This window comes from Macaca fascicularis, chromosome 8, assembly GCF_037993035.2.
Source record: "Macaca fascicularis isolate 582-1 chromosome 8, T2T-MFA8v1.1".
Lineage (NCBI taxonomy): Eukaryota > Metazoa > Chordata > Mammalia > Primates > Cercopithecidae > Macaca > Macaca fascicularis.
In genome coordinates, this window is record NC_088382.1 from 77302109 (window position 1) to 77326062 (window position 23954).

The following is a 23954-nucleotide window of genomic DNA, read 5'->3' on the forward strand; positions in this document are numbered from 1 at the left end:
GTGAAAACAGTTTTGCCAAGGACTATGCCTTTAACCTGTGAAATATGACTCAACTCCAGAACCAAATTATGATGTAGTTAGCATCAGAATTGCACTGAACAAAGGCAGTACAGAAAAATGCAGACAAATATCACTCATGAATATAGATGCCAAAATCATCAATCAAATACTAACTAGAATCCAGCATGCTATAAAAAGAATTAAATACCATGACCCACTGAGGTTTATTCTAAAGACACAAAACTAATATCCAAAAAAAAAAAAAAGGTCGGGAGTGGTGGCTTACACCTGTAATCCCAGCACTTTGGGAGGCCGAGGCAGGCACATCACCTGAGGTCAGGAGTTTGAGACCAGTCCAACATGGTGAAACTATTAAAAATATAAAAATTAGCCAGGCATGGTGGCACTTGACTGTGGTCCCAGTTACTCGGGAGGCAGAGGCACAAGAATTGCTTGAACCCAGGAGGTGGAGCTTGCAGTGAACTGAGATTGTGCCACTGCACTCCAGCCTGGGTGACAGAGCAAGACTCCGTTTAAAAAAAAAAAAAAAAGTCAACCCATGTAATCTACCATAGAATAGGCTAAAGAAGAAAAAAATCACATGATCATTTCAATTGATAGAGAAAAATAATTTGACAAAACTCAGCATCCACTCATGATTTTAATAACTCTCAGTAACCCAGCAATAGAGGAGAATGATAAACAGTAGCCACACAAAACCAAGAGCTGGTTGGGTGTGGAAACCCTCTCATCATTTCTACTTAACTCTGTACTGAACATCCCAGACAGTGTAAATAAGTAAATAAAGGTATATAAGTTAGAGAGAAATACAATAGCTCTTATTCACAGATTACATGATTAGTTAAGTAAAAAATCCCAAGAGATCTTGAAGAAGAAAAAAACTCTAAGAATTCATAAATGAATTTAGGAAGGCTGCAACATGCAAAACTCAATCACATTTCTATATATTAGCAATGAACAACTGGAAACCCAAAGTTTTAAAAAAAATACTATTTACAGCCAGGTGCAATGGTTCACACCTGTAATCCCTGCACTTTGGGAAGCTGAGGCAAAAAGATGGCTTGAGTCCAGGAATTCAAGACCAGCTCGAGCAATACAGTGAGACCTCCATCTCTACAAAAAAATTTAAAAATTAGGCAGGGTGGTGCATGCATGTAGTCCCAGCTACTTGGGAGGCCGAGGCAGGAGGACAGACTACTTGAGCTCAGAAAGTGATGGCTGCAGTGAGCTGGGGTCATGGCACTGCCTGGGCAATAGAATGAGACCCTGTCTCAAAACAGAACAAAAAACAAAAATATTCACAATAGCTCCCCACAAAATAAAATTCTTAAGTATGAACTTAACAAAACACATATAAAATATATACTGAAAGAAATGCTGACAAAAAAAATCAAAGAACTAAAAAACAATAAATATATCATGTTCATGGACTGAAAGTATAAAAACAATAAAGATTTCCCCAAAATTATCTACAGATTTAATCCACTGCCAATCAAAATTCTAACAGGATTTTCTGCACATAAACAGATTCTAAAATTTGCTAAGAAAGGCTAGGACAGGCCGGGCGCAGTGGCTCAAGCCTGTAATCCCAGCACTTTGGGAGGCCGAGACGGGCGGATCACGAGGTCAGGAGATCGAGACCATCCTGGCGAACACGGTGAAACCCCGTCTCTACTAAAAAAATACAAAAAACTAGCCGGGCGAGGTGGCGGGCGCCTGTAGTCCCAGCTACACAGGAGGCTGAGGCAGGAGAATGGCGTAAACCCGGGAGGCGGAGCTTGCAGTGAGCTGAGATCCGGCTAAATAACTTGGGAGAAATCCCTATCTCTAATTATAAGAATTTAAAATTATAATAATCAAAACAATGTAGTATTAAAGAGAGAAACACAGATCAATGGAACAGAGTCCAGATGCAGACCCACAGAAGTATAGATGATTAATTTTTGACAAAAGTACAAGTGCAATTCAATGGAGAAAGGATAATCTTTTCAACAAATAGTGTTGGAATTAGACACCCATTTGCAAAAAAAACAAAAATAATAAGTCTTGACCTAAAACTCCCACCTTATACAAAAATTAACTTAAATAGATGACAGATCTAAATGTAAAACAAAAAACTATCAAACTTTTGGAAAACATAGGAGAAACTCTCTGTGAGTTTGGATTAGGCAGAGTTCTTAGATACAATACCAAAAGCATGTGACGTAAAAGAAAAAAATAGATTTATCAAGATTAAAATGATTGCTCTGTGAAAGACAATGTTAAGAGAATAAAAGGTAAGCTACAGAAAATATGTGCAAATTGTTTATCTGGCAAAGACTTATATCTAGAATATATACTTTAAAAACTCTTAAAACTCAACAGTAAAAATACAACCAAATTTTTTAATGGGCAAAAGACTTAGACATTCACCAAAGAGGATATGCGCATGGCAAATAAACATAAAAAAAGATGCTCAGACTGGGCGCAATAGCTCACACCTGTAATCCTAGCACTTTGGGAGGCCCAGGCGGGTGGATCACCTGAAGTCAGGATTTCAAGACCAACCTGGCCGACAGAGCAAAACCCCGTCTCTACTAAAAATACAAAAATTAGCTGGGCCTGGTGGCAGGCGCCTATAATCCCAGCTACTTGGGAGGCTGAGACAAGAGAATCGCTTGAACCTGGGGTGGCAGAGGTTGCAGTGAGCCGAGATCGTACCACTGCGCTCCAGCCTGGGCGAAAGAGCAAAATGCTGTCTCAAAAACAAAACAAAACAAAAAAAACACCCGGTGCTCAACACAATTAGCCATTAAGAAAATACAAATGAAAACCACAATGATGTAATGCTACACACCTATTAACATGGTTAAATTTTAAAAATACTGACACTCCCAAGAGTTGGTAAGGATATGGAGCAACTAGAACTCAAATACACTGCTGGTAGAAATGTACAATAGCATAGCCACTTTAAGAAAACAGTTTGTAAGTTTCTCATGAAGTTAAACATATACTTACCATATGACCCAGCAATCCCACTTCTGGGTATGTACCCTAGACAAACATGAAAACTTAAGTTCATGTAAAAATCTGTCCATGACTATTTATAGCAGCTCTAGTCATACTGCCAAAACTGGAAACAACTCAAATGCCCTTCAATGAGTGTAACACAAACTATACGACATCCATACACTCAGCAGTAAAAAAGAAACAGACAGTTGGGCACGGTGGCTCATGCCTGTAATCCCAGCACTTTGGGAGGCCGAGGTAGGTGGATTACCTGAGGTCAGGAGTTTGAGGCCAGGTCAGGCTGGCCAACATGGTGAAACCCTGTCTCTACTAAAAATAAAAAAATTAGCCAAGCATGGTGGCAGGCGCCTGTAATCCAGCTACACGGGAGGCTGAGGCAAGAGAATCGCTTGAACCCAGGAAGAGGAGGTTGTAATGAGCAGATTGCACGACTGCACTTCCACCTGGGCAACAGAGTGAGACTCCGTCTCAAAAAAACCAAACAAAAAAAGAAACAAGACTACTAATACATGCAACAACTTGGATAAATCTTAAATGCATGCTGAGTGAAAAAAGCCAGTCTCAAAAGCCTCCATACTGTATCATTCCACATTTATGACATTCTTAAAATGACAACAGAGAACAGATCGGTGGTTGCCAGGGGTTAGGCATGTGAGAAATGGTGTGACTATAAGCATGAGGGAGTTTTTGGGAGTGCTAAAACTATTCTGTATCCCAACTGTGATAGAGGTTATACAAATCTTCACGTGTGTTAAAATTCATGGAACTGTACAGTAAAAAAGAAAGTCAAATTTACTGTATGTTAATGTAAAAAACAAAAATAAAAAGCAAAATAGGTTGCCTACATCCATCCTCCAACTTAGTGAAGGAAGATCTCCAGTAATGTGATATAGTTGGTTGTATTTTTAAGAAGCTCCATGGGTGATCTTAGTGTATTTGGATAGCCAAGGATGAGAACTTCTGTTTTAATGCCTTAATTTTGATTTCTCCATCCTTTCTGCCACTTTAACTTTGGGTCAGGGCTTCATCTCTCATCGGGCCTACTGGCTCTAATCCGTCTTCTACATAGTGCCAGAGTGATCATGACAAGATAAAGCTCTTCAGCATGGCACACAAAAGCCTCCATGATTTGGCTCCTGCCTACCACTCTCATCTCTCTGCATGCCCTTCCTTGCATTCCACACTCCAATTGTAAAGGAACACTATAAATCCCCTGTAAAGATCTGCCATTTCACACCTCTAGGCTTTTGCTCAAATGGTGTCCTCTGCCTGAATTCCATCCCACCACCAGTACGTCCAACAGGTACCTTTCAAGGCTGCCTCAGTCATATGTTCTGTCAATCTCAACTAAAACCCCTTTCAGTGGTTTTCCAACCATCCTTACCTATAACACTTTCCATGAGCCTCATCTCCTACCATTCCTGCTGTACACTTAAGTCTCTTAAAATGCCAACCTTCTAGGTAACTCTCTCACACTTTGGGTTTATTCGGCTATTCATGCCTACCTAATGATGCTCCTTCTTCCCCAGAATACTTTTCCCACCCATCTTTTCCTGGCTAAAATCCATTCATCCTTCTAGAATAAATAGATGTTATCAGCCAGGCGTGGTGGCTCATGCCTATAATCCCAACACTTTGGGAGGCCCAGTGGGGATGGTTGTTTGAGGCCAGGAGTTCAAGATCAGCCTGGGCAATATAGAGAGACCCCACCTCTACAAAACATTAAAGAAAAAATTAGCCAGGCATGGTGGCATGTGACTATAGTCCTAGTTACTAGGGAGGCAGGCTAAGGTAGCAGAATCACTTCAGCTCAGGAGTTTGAGGCTGCTGTGAGTTATGACTGCACTGCTGCTCTCTAGCCCGGGCAACAAAGTGAGACCCTGTCTCTTAAAAACAAAAACAAAAGCCTATCTTCACCAAAAAGTCTTCTCCTGCACTTCTAGGCTAAGATAATTACGCTTCTCTATTCCCATAGCTTCCTCCAATTATTACTATCACTACTTACCTTAGCATATTGAAATTATTTTATGTATTCATCTCCTTCAATCTCCTCCTTAAAAGCAAAGACTATATTTTATATCTTATCTTTACATTTATCAGGCTTACAATAAAATTGGGAACAAATATATACTTAAATGTTTTCTAAAGAAAGGAATAAATGCCAGGCATGGTGACTCACGCCTGTAATCCCAGCACTTTGAGAGGGGGTGGATAACCTGAGGTCAAGAGTTTGAGACCAGCCTGGCCAACATGGTGAAACCCCATCTCCACTAAAAATGCAAAGATTAGCCAGGCATGGTGGCAGACGCCTGTAATCCCAGCTATTCGGGAGACTGAGGCAGGAGAATTGCTTGAACCCAGGAGGTGGAGGTTGCAGTGAGCAGACATCGCGCCACAGTACTCCAGTCTGGGTGACAGAGCAACACTCCATCTCGACAACAACACTAACAAAAAAGCAATAAATGACAGTGTAAATTTACCAGATAACTTAATATACATCTCTTTTTCTCCAAAAGACCTAACTGGGTAACATATGTTGGTAACACCTAAACCTTGATCTACAACTCAGATCTCTCCACTAGGCTTTTGTCATGTTATAAACTACTATCAACCAAACATCTTTACTCATGTGTCCCACATGCATTCGAACTCAATATAACCATAATTAAATCCATTTTTTCATCAACCCATTTAAGTCGAATGTGCTTATTTTCTCATACTGCCATTTTTGGTGAACAGATCCAACTTCTCAAAATCATGTCATTAGAAACCTCAGAATCATCCTAAATGCCTTCCTTTCTCTCATTCCTCACACCCAAACATTTATGAAGTCCTGTTAATTTACTGATATCTAAGCTTTCCATATTCAGTGCCTCAGGTTCAAACCCTTGCTTCTTCAAACCTGTGCTAAGGCAACAGTTTATTAACAGTCTCACTGCCTGCAGTTCTGAAGCCCAGCAATCTACTTTTTTTTTTTTTTTTTTTTTTGAGACGGAGTCTTGCTCTGTCGCCCAGGCTGGAGTGGAGTGGTGCAATCTCGGCTCTCCGCAAGCTCCACTCCCCGGGTTCACGCCATTCTCCTGCCTCAGCCTCCCAAGTAGCTGGGACTACAAGTGCCTGCCACTATGCCTGGCTGATTTTTTTGTATTTTTACTAGAGACGGGGTTTCACCATGTTAGCCAGGATGGTCTCGATCTCCTGACCTCGTGATCCACCAGCCTCGGCCTCCCAAAGTGCTGGGATTATAGGCGTGAGCCACTGCGCCCAGCCACAAACCTAGTTTTCAATATGCCAATCAGAGTAGAGTGATTTCTCTGAAATGCAACATCAATTTCACTCCTTTGCTTGGCATTCTACTGTCTGTAACAGAAGGTGGGGCCCTTGAACATGGGAGGCAGAGGTCGCAGTGAGCCGGGATCGTGCCACTGCACTCTAGACTGGCAACAGAGCAAGACTCTATCTCAAAGAAAACAAAACAAAACAAAACAAAAAGAGGTCTTCAATGATCTCACCCCTGCTTTCTCTGCCAAACTATATTCCCACAGTCATACTGAACTCCCTGCAGTTCCTAAGTGCAGACATGCTTCCTTAAACCTCTCTATGCTCATGCAATTAATTCTGCCACAGCATGCTCCTATAATTCTATGGCAAACTCATCTAGTGATCTTCCAAGCCTGAAGTCTAGAGTGATTCCTCTATGAAGCTGTTCCTGATCCATGACCCCACCCCAATACTCCTCCTGAAAAGAACTTATCAATTATTCTTCCTTTGGGTTTCCATCAATTTCATATATGTCTACCATAGCACCTATTTATCCATTTTAACATCTATTTACTGCAAATCTGTCTTCCCCCAAGAGATTATAAGCTGTTGAAGGTAGGAACCACGTATGAGTGTTCCCTAGTTTCCCTAGTGCCTAATACAATTTTTAGATACACTTAAGATGTTCAATAAATGTTTGTTAAATAAAATAGTGAAGACTAAAAAGTATTTTTATTAGCTTTTAATCTTGTGGTAAAATTGGAGTTCATAGTAACATAATTTAATATACAAAACATTAGGTTAACCCAAAGAGCCACAGAGAAAAAAAATCCACCTTTTTTTTTTGAGACCGAGTTTCGCTCTTGTTGCCCAGGCTAGAATACAATGGCACCATCTCAGCTCATTGCAACCTCCGCCTCCCGGGTTCCTGCCTCAAGCCTCCCGAGTAGCTGGGATTATAGGTATGCACCACCACATCCGGCTAGTTTTGTATTTTTAGTAGATACAGGATTTCTCCATGTTGGTCAGGCTGGTCTTGAACTGCTGACTTCAGGTGATCCCTCCCAAAGTGCTGGGATTTCAGGCGTAAGTCACCATGCCCAGGCGAAAAACCCACTTTTTTTTTTTAAACAGAAAATGGCTAATGGGCATACCCCATATACTTAAACTATCATCAACAAATTATAATGAGGGCTTACACCGTTTAAATAATACACATTATTCCTAAGGGCAAAGCAAAGGTTGTTTTTAATACTTCCTCATCTCACCAGTCTGCACCTATTCTGTGTCCTTACAACCTCATGCTGTCCTTATATTATATAAAGGAGCCTCTATCAGGCCTGTCCCAGTCCTACCATGTCCCGTAATGTCCCATGTTCCAAAATTAATCCATTCTCTCCCATTATTTCAGTCAAGTTTCCCATTTTCTCAACGGGACAAAACTCAGCTAGATGTTGAAAGCAAGAAAGCACTCTCCAAAAATCTAAGGACAGTATCAACATATGAATAACTAGTATGTCTAATATTCCCAAAGGTTATCTGCAAATAAATACTAATAATAAATATAAACAAATATTGAATTATTATGAAGGAAGATTTTTGAGAAATTTCCCAATGGGCGAAGTAGGGAAGGAAGATAGAAATGCATCTACTCAGGACTAAAAAAGTTTTAATCAAGTTATAATGGAATGAGCACAAATTTTAGCTGATTTCAGGAAAGCACTTATGAATATGAAATACGAGAAAAAGGCTGGGCACAGCGGCTCACACCTGTAATCCCAGCACTTTGGGAGGCCAAGGCAGGCAGATCACTTGAGGTCAGGAGTTCAAGACCAGCTTGGCCAACATGGTGAAACCCCTTCTCTACTAAAAATACAAAAATTAGCCAGACGTGATGGCATACAACTGTAGTCCCAGCTACTTAGGAGGCTGAGGTGGGAGTATCACTTGAACCTGGGAGGTGGAGGGTGAAGTGAGCTGAGATCGTGCCACTGTACTCCAGCCTGGTCGACAGAGTGAAACTCCATCTCAAAAAATAAAAAAAGAAATATAAGAAAAAGAACATCTATGACTCACAGTACTATTTTGTGACTCAAATATGAAACACAGGAAAATAACTAACTGATAAATGGCAGTTTCCATATAATTGAAAAGAACCTGGTATCCATCTTTAGAAAGGATCCCAAGTATCTGCAAGAGTAAATCTATACTGGTTAACACTGGGCTTTCTACAGACATTAAAACAACCTGTATTCTTAAATTAGCTTTCCACACCTTTTCTGGATGTGTTGAGAAGGCCTTAAAGGATACACACATGAAAATGAGATCTTCCGAAACCTTATACATCTTTCTTAGCTTAGTTTGAGATGAAGCTAAGACTTGTGTTTTAGAAAATAACAGCAAACAATGAGGTTCTCTCAAAAATACTTTTTATTTCTTATATAATACTTAGATTACCAAAGACATAAATTACAGTAAGTCCTCACTTAACCTTGTTGTTCTTGGAAATTGTGACTTTAAGCAAAATGATGTATAACAAAATCATTTTTTTCTAATCAACCTTATAATGACATGTTTAACCAATATTATTAAAGGACCTGCTGTATGTCATTTCACTTAAAGTCACAGTTTCCAAGAACCTATATCAATGACATTGTCAGGATTTACTGTATAAATATTTCCTAGTCAAAAGCCTATATGAGGCCAGTTATTCTTTCCTCATTTTGAGAAATCAAAGTGAGAAAGGAATTGAAGAACAAAACAATTTCCTTCCTATTATTACAAGCTAATGGGTAATCAAGCCCAAAGTACAATCAATTTATAATACCCTAGTTAGGCATACTCTAAGCAATATCAAAAACATTTAAATTATCCCTGTGTTCACTACGAGGTTGCCTTGCTAGTAAATAAATATAACTATTATTCAATCATCTATATTTGATGTCAGCAATCTTCTTCCTTGATTTTATTTTTCTACTTCAATAAGAAGCCCACTACTTACACTTGTGTGTATGTTTTCTTTTTCCTCTTACTCTACATTTAAATACCACATGCTTGAGGAAGAAGCATACAGACTCCTGGATGACATACTTCTTTTTTTTTTTTTGAGACAGAGTTTCGCTCTTGTTGCCAGGCTGGAGTGCAAATGGTGCGATCTCAGCTCACTGCAACTTTCACCTCCCAGGTTCAAGCTATTATCCTGCCTCAGCCTCCCAAGTAGCTGGAATTACTGGTGCCTGCCACCACCCTTGGCTAATCTTTTGTATTTTTACTAGAGATGGGGCTTCACCATGTTGACCAGGTTGGTCTCGAACTCCTGACTTCAGGTGATCCACCCACCTCAGCCTCCCAAAGTGCTGGGATTACAGGCGTAAGCCAATGCACCTGGCCCAGTGACACACTTCTTCTAACCATGCCATGAAATATTTTATTGTAGTTCTACCACAAGACACGTTACTTGGTATGATCATATGTCAGAATTTTCTTGTATTTGCAACACTTTTTCTCCGTATACCTACACATATTTGTTCTAAGAAAAGTATTATATAATCTGCTTTTTCCAATCATTCATCTTCCCATATCAATAAGTATATTTCAAGCACATCACTACACAGTACTCTGTAACATTCCCTTTATTAACATCATTTAATCAATCCTATATTGTTGACTACCTGAGTTATTTTCATATTTTAGTAATTAAAAACAGCATAATGATGAATACACTTGTACATACATCTTTGTAACACATTTCTGATTGTTTTCTAACAATATTCTAGAAGAATTTGAAATAGAGGGGGTGAGAGAAAGCGGTGGAGAGATGAGGGAGATAAAGAAGGCAACAAGGGAAAAAGATGATAGAGAGGTGAGATAAGGCATTTTTTTAAAAAAAGATATAAAAGAGAATGCTTATGTTTATTAGCAGAGTTGCTGTGTTTTTTTTTTTTTTTTTTTTTTTTTTTTTTGAGACGGAGTCTCACTCTGTCACCCAGGCTGGAGTGCAGTGGCCGGATCTCAGCTCACTGCAAGCTCTGCCTCCCGGGTTCACGCCATTCTCCTGCCTCAGCCTCCCGAGTAGCTGGGACTACAGGCGCCCGCCACCTCGCCTGGCTAAGTTTTTGTATTTTTAGTAGAGACGGGGTTTCACTGTGTTACCCAGGATGGTCTCGATCTCCTGACCTCGTGATCCGCCCGTCTCGGCCTCCCAAAGTGCTGGGATTACAGGCTTGAGCCACCGCGCCCGGCCCCAGAGTTGCTGTTTTAACATTTTCAGCAAATTCCTATTACATTTACCTAGGATGAAACTCTTATAATTTTTTTTTCCTTGAATAGCCATGGATGCTACTGATTCTTTACAGTCTTAACAAACTGAACTATTCTTCTGGAAGCTTATTTTCTTTGCCTGGATATTTACAAGATTAATTTTTTATCACTAATATTAAAAAATATTGCTAGACTGAGATTTCTAAGTCTTTTCACATTGAGTATTTTTCTTCCTAGAATATAGCAGTTTGCACACACAAGTATTTTTTAGTGCAGTTTTCTCCAGCATATCTTTGATTATTGTTTTGCCAGCAATTTCTGGTTTTTGTTTTATCTTTCAGAAAATGAGTTATCCATATGTTACATGGCTTATGTTCCCTGTCCTCCATATCTAGCTCTTCTTTCTCATCCTTTTAGCTTTTCATTCCTTCTGGGATCTAGCAATAAACTACCACCTATCTACTGTTCTACCATGTAGTGAATTTTCCCTCATTTCTGCAATGTAGTGGTCATTTGTGAGGATACATCAAGGGTTGTAAACTAAATGCATATTTGTATTTCAGGTTACTCTCTGATTATTTTTAAACTGTTTGAATTGAGTTAAAATATGTCTTTATAAATCAATAATGTTTTCATAGATCAATGCTAATAGAGATTCTGAGGGTTTGAAAAGGAGAAAGGAGAATCAGGTAGGAAATTAACGTAAATGGGTCAAAAAAAGGAATGGAAATACTGTGGTAATTTTTAAAATAAAAAATTCAGGGCCAGGCGCAGCAGGCAGATCACGAGATCAGGAGCTCGAGACCAGCCTGGCCAACATGGTGAAACCCCATCTTCACTAAAAATACAAAAATTAGCCGGGCATGGTGGCATGCGCCTGTAATCCCAGCTACCTGGGAGTCTGAGACAGGAGAATCACGTGAACTCAAGAGGCAGAGGTTGCCATGAGTCGAAATGGCACCACTGCACTCCAGCCTGGGCGTCTTTATTTAAAAAAAAAAAAAAAAAAAAATTCAGGATAAAAATAAGAATTTAGGCTGGGCGCGGTGGCTCACGCCTGTAATCCCAGCACTTTGGGAGGCTGAGGCAGGCAGATCACGAGGTCAGGAGATCGAGACCATCCTGGTTAACACGGTGAAACCCTGTCTCTACTAAAAATACAAAAAATTAGCCGGGCGTGGTGGTAGGCGCCTGTAGTCCCAGCTACTCGGGAGGCTGAGGCAGGAGAATGGCGTGAACCCAGGAGGCGGAGCTTGCAGTGAGCCGAGGTTGCACCATGGCACTCCAACCTGGGCGACAAAGCGAGATTCCGTCTAAATAAATAAATAAATAAGAAGAATATATAAAAAAAAGGAAAGAGCTAGAAAAAAAGCAAATATTCTTAAGAATATTTAATTTCCAAACTCAAAAAAAATTTTTTGTTTTCTTAAACACTTTCTGAAACACCACATTATTAATAGTGACTATCTTAGACAAAATATTTAGGGACATTAGTTTACTAAATCAATAAAACCTTTACATTAAGAAGTTTTAGTCAAACCAACTGGTGAGATATATCTTAATTACACAGAACAGCATTAGGCATGCATGAGCAGCAAAACCAAACAAAGCTTCTTATTTGCTATTAATGAAAGATTATATTATTTTTACAAATGTTAAGGATAGAAAGTTTCAATGAGACTGAATTGGCAGAAACCATTTAGGGGAGTGCTAAAAAAAAACAACGGCTATTCAATTTAATAACACAAAACTGAAAACTACTTAGTAAAAATAAATATGATTTTAACTTAGTGATAAAACGGAAAAAGATTAGCAAACCTTTCTTAAAGACATTTTTCATTCAAACCAAGAAAAAGCCATCAAACAAAAAGAACTATAACAGTGATAATTTTGAGAACCTAACATTTTCTTAGAGAAACCATAATTTTGCATATTAATTACCTACTAAAGGGTGTTTTTTGAAATGTAAAAGAAAATTAAGAATTGAGAAATATTTAACTATTTCATAAGGAAAGTAATTCAATGAAGGTAGCCATACACACAAGTTTAAGAGAATATATGTTGGCATACTCATTGACTTTTTAAGGAAAAAATGTGTACACATTACAAACAAAAGTACCTTTCCTTCTACTTTACCACTCAAGGAATCTTCTATAACAGCCATAAAAATGGGGATTGAAGGCCGGGCACGGTGGCTCAAGCCTGTAATCCCAGCACTTTGGGAGGCCGAGACGGGCGGATCGCGAGGTCAGGAGATCGAGACCATCCTGGCTAACACGGTGAAACCCCGTCTCTACTAAAAAATACAAAAAACTAGCCGGGCGAGGTGGCGGGCGCCTGTAGTCCCAGCTACTCGGGAGGCTGAGGCAGGAGAATGGCGTAAACCCGGGAGGCGGAGCTTGCAGTGAGCTGAGATCCGGCCACTGCACTCCAGCCTGGGCGACAGAGCGAGACTCCGTCTCAAAAAAAAAAAAAAAAAAATGGGGATTGAGGGTGGAAACAAAAAGAATAAAATACCTTCACTTCATTTATTCAAACACACAGATTCATCATTGCAGTTAGTAAAAAAACACATTCTAATAATATAACTTTATTTCTCCCTTTGTATCTTTTAGCAAGATAACTATAGACACAGAGCTGTTACTTACTATAAAAAATTTTTCTCTGATAATTGTAAAAACTCATTTTTTGGACACCGATGTATATTATAAAATCTTAATTACTATTAACTGGTATCAAACAACCTACACCTTATTTTTACTCTTCACCTTTGCAGAAGATGCACATGGTTCCATTCTCATTTCTAAAGATCAAACAAAGCACATTAGAAATTACACATAAGCTTTGCTTGTCACTGCATTAAACATTGTTGCTTTCTGACACTGCATTAAACAAACACATTCTCAATTATCAGGTAAGAAGTAAAACTTAGGGAATGGAAGCATAAGGACCCAATAAATTGGATGAAACAAAATAATCAACTTCTTCCCGACTATTAACACTCTTTAGCTGATGTATAAGAATAGAAGGCAAGAAAATCTGATTAACATGTTAATAAGATGTTAAGAACGAGCATTAGAAAACTTAAAAGAAAATCCTTGTTATTTGGAAAAAGAAGTAATATTATTTTTAAAAAATTAAGAAACAATGAAGACTAGTCAATCTTACCAGATACCACATTAAGTACTATACGAATATAAATTGAAAATGACTGATGGAATATGATGTGATGTTTTAAAATTACTTAGTAACTGCTATTAAAACACCCATCAATTCAGGGAAACAAAATGAACTTTTAAAATACATACTTCATATTATATACCCTGCTATGGTCTGAATGTTTGTGTCCTCCCAAAAAATCATGTTGAAACTTGATTCCCAGTGTGATGGAATTAAGAGGCGGGGCCTTCAGGAGGTGACTAGGTCATAAGGGTGGAGCAGTCATGAATGGAATTAGTGCCCTTATAAGAGGTGTATTTCACTCTTCTACTTTGTGACAACACAACTAGAAGGTACTGTCTATAAGGAACCAGCTATCACCAGATATGGAATCTGTCAGCACAGTGATCTTTGAATTCACAGTGAGAAATAAAGAACTGTGAGAAATAAATTTCTGTTGTCCATGAGCCACCCAGTTTACTGTATTGTTACAGTAGCTCAAACAGATATACCCTAATAACCCTCAAGAAAAAAAGGATGAAAAATATCAAATTCATAGAAAATGAAAGTACAGATATCCTAACTATAAACAGGAATTTTTATGTCTTTGTTTTTCACTCTTAGAACAGAAAAAAAAAAAATGCAAAGGAAAGGTGAAGTGATAAAACACTGATCAAAACCAATAAATCTAACAACAGCAAATTCTCTGTCTTGTCCTCAGTGCTCTGTTGTTTATTTGCACCTAACACAGGTATATTAAGTATGGCAACCTTGCCTTAAGGAACAGTCATGAATGACCACACTCTAACCCAACAATCAAAATCTTAAGAGTTTATTTTAAACAGTTCTGCATATATAACAAACACTAACCAAATTCTGCAAGGGATTAGTTAAAAAAAAAAAAAAATCTGTGTAGCAAAACTTAAATGTAACATGTCCCCAAACTCAAAAATATTTAAACAAATGACACACTGTTAAAATGCTAGGTAGGAAGACAACATAGATATATAGAAAATGCACATGAAATATTGACTAGATAACAGAAAATCATGACAGTTACACAGTAATTATATTTACATACTTACAGATGAAGTCACTGAGATTTACAACTACTTATTTTCAGATAAAGTCTTATTGGTAATTTCACAAAATGATATTTTAATAAGATTTTGTTCTTATATCAATTCTTAAAATGATTTGAAATGTTACAAAATATTAATATAAAAAGCAAATGAGAGTAGTTTTAAAGGGTTAGGCATAGAAGCACAATAAAAGCTAGCCTATCCCGAATCCCTGGGAGGTGTTACAGGGCACATTAAATTTCCAAATAGCTTAAATTACTGACACTTTACTTTAAAATTAAATCTTAGAAGATACATACACACAAATTTGCCTGACTTCTTAAGCAGAAAAGAGAATTAAAATTATAATGTACACGACAGATTTGAGGATCCCATGATGAACACATGAACATTCACCCTGGAGATTCACTGAAATGTACACAGCAATATTTTCCTGTATTGCTGTTATTTCTATGTCTATTCAGTGTATGGCCCTTTTTCTCTTCTTGACAGTGCCTTTCTTTCCACAGTCGCCCTTCTTTTCCTTTTTGTATTGTTACTTACAAACATATAGTACTGTGATTAAGGGTGCAGGACAGGATTGCCACATTAGGCCAAAAAGCAGAGCGCAACACAACTCCCAAGATGACTATGTAGGCTCTAAGGTCGTATTCCAACTCTGCCAAACACAAACTCATTTTCTTCATTTGCAAAATGCAGGTAACAATAGAACCTAAGCATATAGGGTTATTCTGAGGACTAACTGAGATGAAGTCAATGAAGTATTCAACTGGCACAGAACCTGGCATACACTAAACACTCAATAAATGTTAGCTATTCTTTTTCCCCCTATGAATGCCTTAAAAATTAAATAGTTTTTTTTTTTCTTTTTTTGAGACATAGTCTCACTCTGTTGCCAGGCTGGAGTGCAGTGGCGCAATCTCGGCTTCACCGCAACCTCCACCTCCCGGGATCAAGTGATTCTCCTGCCTCAGCCATCCGAGCAGCTGGGACTATAGGCATACACCACCACGGCCAGCCAATTTTTGTATTTTTCGTAGAGACAGCGTTTCACCATGTTGGCCAGGATGGTCTCGATCTCTTGACCTCATGATCCACCCACCTCAGCCACCCAAAGTGCTGACACTACAAGCACGAGCCACCATGGCAGGCTTTTTTTTCTTTCTTTTTTTTTTTTTTTTGAAACAGAGTCTCACTCTGTCACCCAGGCTAGAGTGCAGTGGTGTGATCACAGCTCACTGCAGCCTCAACCTCCCAGGCCACCTCATCCTCCCAAGTAGCTGGTGCACACCACCACACCCAGTAATTTTTTTTTTTTTTTTTTTAGTATTTTTTTGTAGACACAGGGTTTAGCCATGTTACCCAGGTTTGTATCAAAATCCTGGGCTCAAGTGATCTCCCTGCCTTGGCCTCCTTAAGTGCTGGGATTACAGGTGTGAGCCACCACATCTGGCTGCTCAATTTTTTGAAGAATATGCTTGTCCATGTCCATGCTCCTGTGTATGTGTGTGGAGAATGAAGTCTGGGAAAAATACAGGTTGAGCATTCCTAATCTGAAATATTCCAAAATCTGAAACTTTTTGAGAACTGACATGAAGCCAGAAGTGAAAAAAATTCCAAATCTGATCTCATGTGATGGGTCACAGTCAAAAGACAGTCAAAATTTTGTTTCAGCCAGGCACGGTGGCTCACACCTGTAATCCCAGCACTTTGGGAGGCCGATGCGGGCGGATCACGAAGTCAGGAGATGGAGACCATCCTGGCAAACACAGTGAAACCCTGTTTCTACTAAAAATACAAAAAAAATTAGCCAGGCGTGGTGGCAGGCGCCTGTAGTCCCAGCTTCTCGGGAGGCTGAAGCAGGCGAATGGCGTGAACCGGGAGGCGGCGGAGCTTGCAGTGAAGGGAGATCACGCCACTGCACTCCAGCCTGGACGACAGAGCGAGACTCCATCTCAAAACAAACAAACAAACAAAAAATTTTGTTTCACGCACAAAATTAAGAACAGTGCATAAGACCAGGCGCAGTGGCTCATGCCTGTAATCCCAGCACTGTGGGAGGCCAAGGCCAGTGGATCAACTGAGGTCAGAGTTTGAAACCAGAGTGGCCAACATGGCAAATCCCCTCTCTACCAAAAATACAAAATTAGCTGAGCATGGTGGTGCATGCCTGTAATCCCAGTTACTTGGGAGGCTAAGACAGGAGAATCACTTGAACCTGGGAAGTGGAAGTTGCAGTGAGCTGAGATCGCACCATTGCACTCCAGCCTGAGCAACAAGAGCTAAACTCCATCTCCAAAAAAAAAAAAAAAAAAGAACAGTGCATAGAAGTACCTTTGGATTACGTTTATAAGGTGTATGTGAAACATAAGTGAATTCTGTGTTTAGACTTCAATCTCATCCCCAAGATATTTCATTATGTATATGCAAATATTCCAAAATCCAAAAAAACCCAAAATTGAAAACATTTTTGATCCCAAGCATTTCCGATATTTAATCTGTACTTCAAAAAGTTAACAGTGTTTCAATGAAGTAACACTTCATTATAACAACTAGGATGGCTAAAAATAAAAAGGCAGTAACAAATATTGGTGAGAATTTGGAGAAACGGGAAGCCTCATACACTGCCGGTGGGTATGTAAGATGGTGCAGGCACTTTGGAAAAGAATTTAGCAGTTTCTTAAAAAGTTTCTTGAAAAGTTAAACATAAATTTATCATGCGGCCCACCAATTCCCTTCCCAGTTTGTCTACCTAGAAGAAATAAAAGTTTACGTCCACACAAAGACTTACACACAAATATTAGTGGCAGTATTATTCATTCAACCCAAATATCCATCAACTGGTACAATGGATAAGCAAAATATAGGATATCTAAACAATGGAATGCTTTAAATCAATAAAAGGAAATGAAGTGTGGATACAAACTTCATGAATGAACCTCAAAAACATACCGAAAGAAACCAGACACTAACGACCACCTGTGTATAACTGCATTTCATTAAATGTCCAGAAAATGCAACTCTAAAAACAGAAAATAGATTACTGAATGCCTGAAGCTAGGGATGACAACAAGGGCACTACGGATCTTATTGAAGTAATGGAAATGTTCTAAAACTGGATTTAATGCTGATGGCTGCGTAATTCAGTAAATTTACCAAAAATCATTCCACTCAAAAAAAGTAAATACTATAGTATGTAAATCATTCATCAGAAAGTTGTTTTTCAAAAAGTTAACAGTGGTTATCTCCAGCTAAGAGTATTACGGTAAAAATGTTTTTTTTTTTTTTTGAGACAGAGTCTTACTCTGTCGCCCAGGCTGGAGTGCAGTGGAGCAATCTCTGCTCACTGCAAGCTGTGCCTCTCGGGTTCACATCATTCTCCTGCCTCAGCCTCCCAGGTAGCTGGGACTACAGGCGCCCATCACCACACCTGGCTCATTTTTTGTATTTTTAGTAGAGACAGGGTTTCACTGTGTTAGCCAGGATGGTCTCAATCTCCTGACCTCATGATCCACCCACCTCGGCCTCCCAAAGTGCTGGGATTACAGGTGTGAGCCACTGCGCCCGGCCCTGTATCACAGTAAATTTTTATTGTTGTACTTGCACTTTTGAAAATGATTTGAAGGATTCGTTTATAAAAAATACCAAATTCCCAAACTTACTGGAATTATAAAAGTATACAGACTAAAAGTCATAGAGATTCTCTTCTATATACAGTACTTGGCCTTCATGATATGTACTTTGCTTCTATTTTCATTATTTCATTTCTTAGCAAAGTTCTGACAAATGAGGATTGTTAAACAGCTGATTAAATGAAGCCTCAGTGCACACATTTTTGTTAAGAAAAATTAATAGCCTCACATGGAGTTTCCTAAAGACACTGCCAGTGGTAATATGAAATATTTTAAAGATTTTTTCTTTTTTTTTTTTGAGACAGAGTCTCACACTGTTGTCCTGGCTGGAGTGCAGTGGCACCATCTTGGCTCACTGCAACCTCTGCCTTCCAGGTTCAAGCCATTCTCCTGCCTCAGCCTCCTAAGTAGCTGGGATTACAGTCGCCCACCACCACCACGCCCAGCTAACTTTTTGTATTTTTAGTAGAGACAGAGTTTCACTATGTTGGCCAGGCTGGTCTCATGACCTCATGATCCACCCGCCTCAGCCTCCCAAAGTGCTGGGATTACAGGCGTGAGCCACCGCACCCAGCCATTTTAAAGATTTTCAAAGACTTTTCTGAATGAAAAGATAACATAGGTTATAAACAAATTTAGTTATATGTTAATAAACAAATTTAGTTATATCAAGTCTAAGCAAAACAAAATAATCAAAAGTAGAACACAAAACTTTTTAAATACTTTTGAATACCTGAGCTCAGACCTTTTAAGAAGCTTTTCAAGAGCCTCTACTTATGACACACTAAAGCCTCAGAATAACTGCTTTCTAGATTCATGAAACAATCAGAGACGAGCCAAAGACAGGATTGTATTGTGTAAACATACATATAGTAGACTCTATAAGTGGAAAGTTGAATAAGAAATCAAAATGGGTCTGAAAAGTTAGGATAAAAAGGGAACTTGCATTCATTTCCTAAGGCTGCCTTAACAAATTACCATAAATTTGGTGGCTTAAAACAACAGAAATTTCCTCTCATAGTTCTGGTGCCCTAAAATCTAAAATCAAGGTCGCAGCAGAGCTATGCTACATCCAAAGGCTCCAGGGAAGAATCCCTCCTCTTCCTTACAAGGACACCATTCACTGGATTTAGGGCCCACCTAATAAGACCCTAAGTTGAGGATCTCAATTTCACCTCAAGGTCTTTCACTAATTACATCCACAAAGTTCCTATTCCAGGAAAAGAACCAGACAAGTGAAAGGCTCATTTCTTTGGTAAAAAACCTCCCTGCAAAAAACCTGACAAGACAGGCTGGGCGTGATGGCTCACGCCTGTAATCCCAGCACTTTGGGAAGCCAGGCGGGCAGATCACGAGGTCAGGAGATCGAGACCATCCTGGCTAACACAGTGAAACCCCATTTCTACTAAAAATACAAAAAAAAAATATCAGCCGGGCGTGGTGGCGCTACTGGAGAGGCTGAGAGGCAGGAGAATAGCATGAACTCAGGAGGCGGAGCTTGCAGTGAGCCAGGATCGCGCCACTACACTCCAGCCTGGGTGACAGAGCGTGACTCCGTCTCAAAAAAAAAAAATCGACAAAACAAAATTGAAATTATTTTGTGTTATTCTCAGTAGAAAATATCCTATCATCAGAAAACTCTATCATTAAAACATTTTAAATACATATAAAAGGCAGGATGAAAATATTTTACTATATAAAAACCTATTTCCCAAAGGCTTTTTCTATCCTAGTGTTCCCCATTGAGGTGAATGCCATCTTCCCTACCCTGAAGCTCTGGTTACAAGACTGGATGCCATCCCCTCTGTCAACCAACCCATCAGCAAATCCTGTGGATTCCAAAATATATTCTAACTGCACACAATTATCACTCTTTCCACTACCACCAACCTAGTCTAAGTCCCCATGGTCTCTGGCCACAGTGAGCCTTTAAAAATATAAACATGCTGTCACTAAAATCCCAAATCTGCCCTCCCCGTCCTATCTTTCCCCCTCTCTCTCCCAGCCACACAAGCCTCCTTGCATCCTGAAACACACCAAGCACACAACCATCTTGCTGTTTCCCCTGTTTCTATTTCATTTAGTCTGAAAGACTAAATCCCTCACTTTTGTCACTTCTCTGCTCAAATGTCATCTCACAGATAGGACTTTCCTGACAACTCTAACTAATCAGCACTCCCACCCTTTTCCCTTTAACCTTCTGAACTCTTTCTTCTGATGATATAAGGTCGTTATTATCACCCTCACCCTACTAGAATGTGTGTTCTATGAAAGCATGTTTGGTTCACTGCTGTATACCCAGCACATAAGAGGAGTTCAACAAATACCTGATTGAAATATATACCTAGTTTGGAATGACAACAATAACTTACTCAAGTATATTTTTCCCTTTTCAAATATCCTTCCTCCATTATGTGAGGAATATTATGACAAATATTTCCCCAAATGATTTCCCATTCACAATTTTCTCTCTAAGTTAAACCTTAACAGGAGATACAAATGAGTTACCTGCCCCTAGATGGGGTGGGAAAGAAAGCTAGTCAGCAAATAGTCCTCTGATGTCGATATTTCTCCTGCTCCTTATTTCATACTTGCTTCTCCTTCCCACACTATCAACACATCTACTGCTTTCCCCAAACCTGTGTTTACAGAAACACAGGTTTGTGTACTGGTTTCCCCAAACCTCTTCTGGAAGATGGTTTCACCAGTAGTTAGGGTTATTGTACTTGCCCTTCTTTCCCCAGTGTACCAAAGTAAGTTCCAAGGAACAACATATCCTACGGGAGTTAACTGAGTTAGCAGACAATGAAAAAGGATCACATACATTCAGGAAAATCTTCATTAAACAAAATTCAGCAGGTGTCTTTCTTGGAGGACTTTTCAGAATCTTAACTATGTTCATGTGCATTATAAATTTCCCAAATGGAAACAGATTATACACTGTAATCCAAACTTATTTTTTCAACCCAAACTTATTTTCTTCAAAGAGCTTCTCTAAGAACTTGTAGTCTACAACATTTATTTTATTCAACACTATTCTGGAGCAAATGTCCTAAAAACAAATCTGAAATGTGAAAGAAAAGAACAAATGCAAATAGGATCAATCTTTCAGTTATGTCATTAATTATAGTCTTCTACCCATCTCAAAAATTCAGGTAGCTTGGCTTACTGAAAACACTTTTTACTTTAGATATCAAAGAAGGCTTAAACAGAGATTTGTTAATGGATTTAAATTATAATTAAGGTGTTCACTGATGTTTAAAATATTTTAAATTAAGGTATTCACAGGATATTGTTTGGGGATAAATCATTTTTTTCATAAATGGTGAAGAGTGATGAAAATTAACAGTTACCAAAAGTAGCATAAACGCAGAGCCCAAAGCATTCAGGTAATTTCCCCTCCACCCACATATCTTTTTTATAACACCACCAACAAAAATAAGGGTGGGATTAAAGGGGCAGAAGGAAGCAAGTTCTGAAAAGTTTGAGTCTCAATATTATATTTCTCGATGAAACTATAATTATAGGTAATAGACTCTTATATAAGAAAACTAAGTCAACAGGATCACTTTATAATATGAACAATATAAATTCATACCCTGTCTGATGCAAAAATTACTTCCCTAACAATTCTGTCTCCATTATTTTCCCATATACCTCCTGGGAACCCACCCTAGTTACTGCCAGTATATGCCTCCCCTTTCCCTTTAAAACCTTCTTCTGGTCAGCTCTTCACCTCTTCCACTCTTATTTTGTATCAGTGCCAGTTTCCAAACTTGAACTCTTTCATCCTAATATTTGCAGAGTATCTTCATAGATATTCGATGTTAGAAAGCGTAAGTTGAACTAGTCACAATCCTAACATAAAAGAAACTCCTGAAACTTAGAGGCCTTACTGGAATAAGTGCCAACTGCACCCTCCCTAGCAGATAAACAATGCTACCTTCAAGCCCAATCCCACAACAATCCTAAATTCTTTGAAACTAAAAATAGCTCAGCTGTTGTCTCATCTGCCAGCAGATGGCCAGACTATTTTTAAGTCAGGATTCTCGAGAGCAGGAATGGATCAGGCTAAGCTAGGGCAGCCTAGACTCCCTCTCTCTGCAGAGAGCTGTAGTAGGGCAGGTACCAAAAGAGGGCAACCTGGAGCTGTTCCTGGACCTGTGGCCTTCACACCAGTTTTAACTGTGGGGGGGGGGGGGGGGGGCGGGGGCGGGGATTATTTCTTTTTTAACCATTCTTTACTTCAAAATAAAGTCTGACATAAGAAAATCTGAAAAACGTTTTACATTAACTCTGCATCCCTTTAAAGGTTTATTTTTCTTTCTGTGAAGATAAAAGTTCCTTGATATAGTGTCTTTGAGAATGGATTCTGTTTTAATGAAGTAAAATCTCCCCAACCTAGATGCTGTTTCATAAGTTATACTTTTTTGCAAAAAAAGTTTTAAGAATACACGATAAGCTGTAATTTCATGAGTACAGTTTACAGAAAATCCATCTATAATTGGCCATGTTAAAAGGTAGCTGAATTAATTTTGAATGGCAATACTCTGAAATCTACTCACATGCCAATACAATGATTTTCAAACAAAAAAGGATTAAAAGTCTGACATACTATGTATTTTCCTGTTTACTGTCCATCTCCCTTCAGCTGTATGCTCAATAAATATCTGGGGAAAGAAGGAAGACAGACATGTGGGTATTTAGAAGGGTTATAACACCACCCACAAAATGACCTCTGTATCTCCACCATCCAACACCCACCCACTCACAATCTATAGACACGAGAGGACTAAATCAGGCCTTTTCAGTTTGCTTTCCCATCCTGCTTGATGCCCACACAGATTACCAACAGACCAAAGTGGGCCTGGCCCAGGTCTCAATAGTGAAGTGGAGAAGATAAGTCTCAAATGGTTTTCAAGGACAATATATTTGTGGGCATACCATCTTCCTGCAAGACATACTTTACAAAATGAGTTATCCCTCCCAATTTATGTTTGGGTGGTGATGTAGATAGACTGCAAGGGAAGAAACAAAGTTCACCAGGGATTAGCTACCATGAGATTACTGAGATTTTGCTTTGTCGGAGGCTAAATGTAACTTTGTGAAATGTGGGAAAAAATGCCTTATACATCTCAAGTAAATAAAGTACTGTGATTCCTAGCCCCTCCCTGGATAGTCACATTCTTCATAACAAGCTTCTACTGAGTATACAGAAGGGACAAAAAAGTAAAAACTGGCAAAATCTGGAATAGACAACGCTGCTACAGTTGGCACACATATCAAGTAATCCCTACCTCCAGAAATGGCAAGGACCATTTAGAGCCCTACATAGGCCCTCTAAAGATGATGCTCATGAGTGGTAGGGAATACCCAATGCATGAGTTAACAGGACAGTGCAATCACATTCATGGCACATTAGAGGAGATGTGACCATACAATCATTAAGTTCAATACCCTAATTTTACAGAAAACTTAAGGCCCAGGGACTTGCTAAATACAACGACGTAACACAACTGGGATTTAAATA

At 39.0% G+C, this 23954-nt stretch overlaps 1 protein-coding gene across 7 annotated transcripts in view; it reads right to left on the reverse strand.

Moving 5' to 3' along the window:
- ARFGEF1 (ARF guanine nucleotide exchange factor 1) overlaps nucleotides 1-23954 on the reverse strand; it is a 145445-nt gene that overhangs the window by 118856 nt on the left and 2635 nt on the right. Inside the window, exon 3 of one of the 7 annotated variants that reach the window (XM_073998902.1) lies at nucleotides 23040-23094. The exons of the other annotated variants lie outside the window; for them this stretch is intronic. The gene's annotated coding sequence lies outside the window, so the exon portion shown is untranslated. The remainder of the gene's footprint in view (nucleotides 1-23039; nucleotides 23095-23954) is intronic. 7 annotated transcript variants of the gene reach the window in all.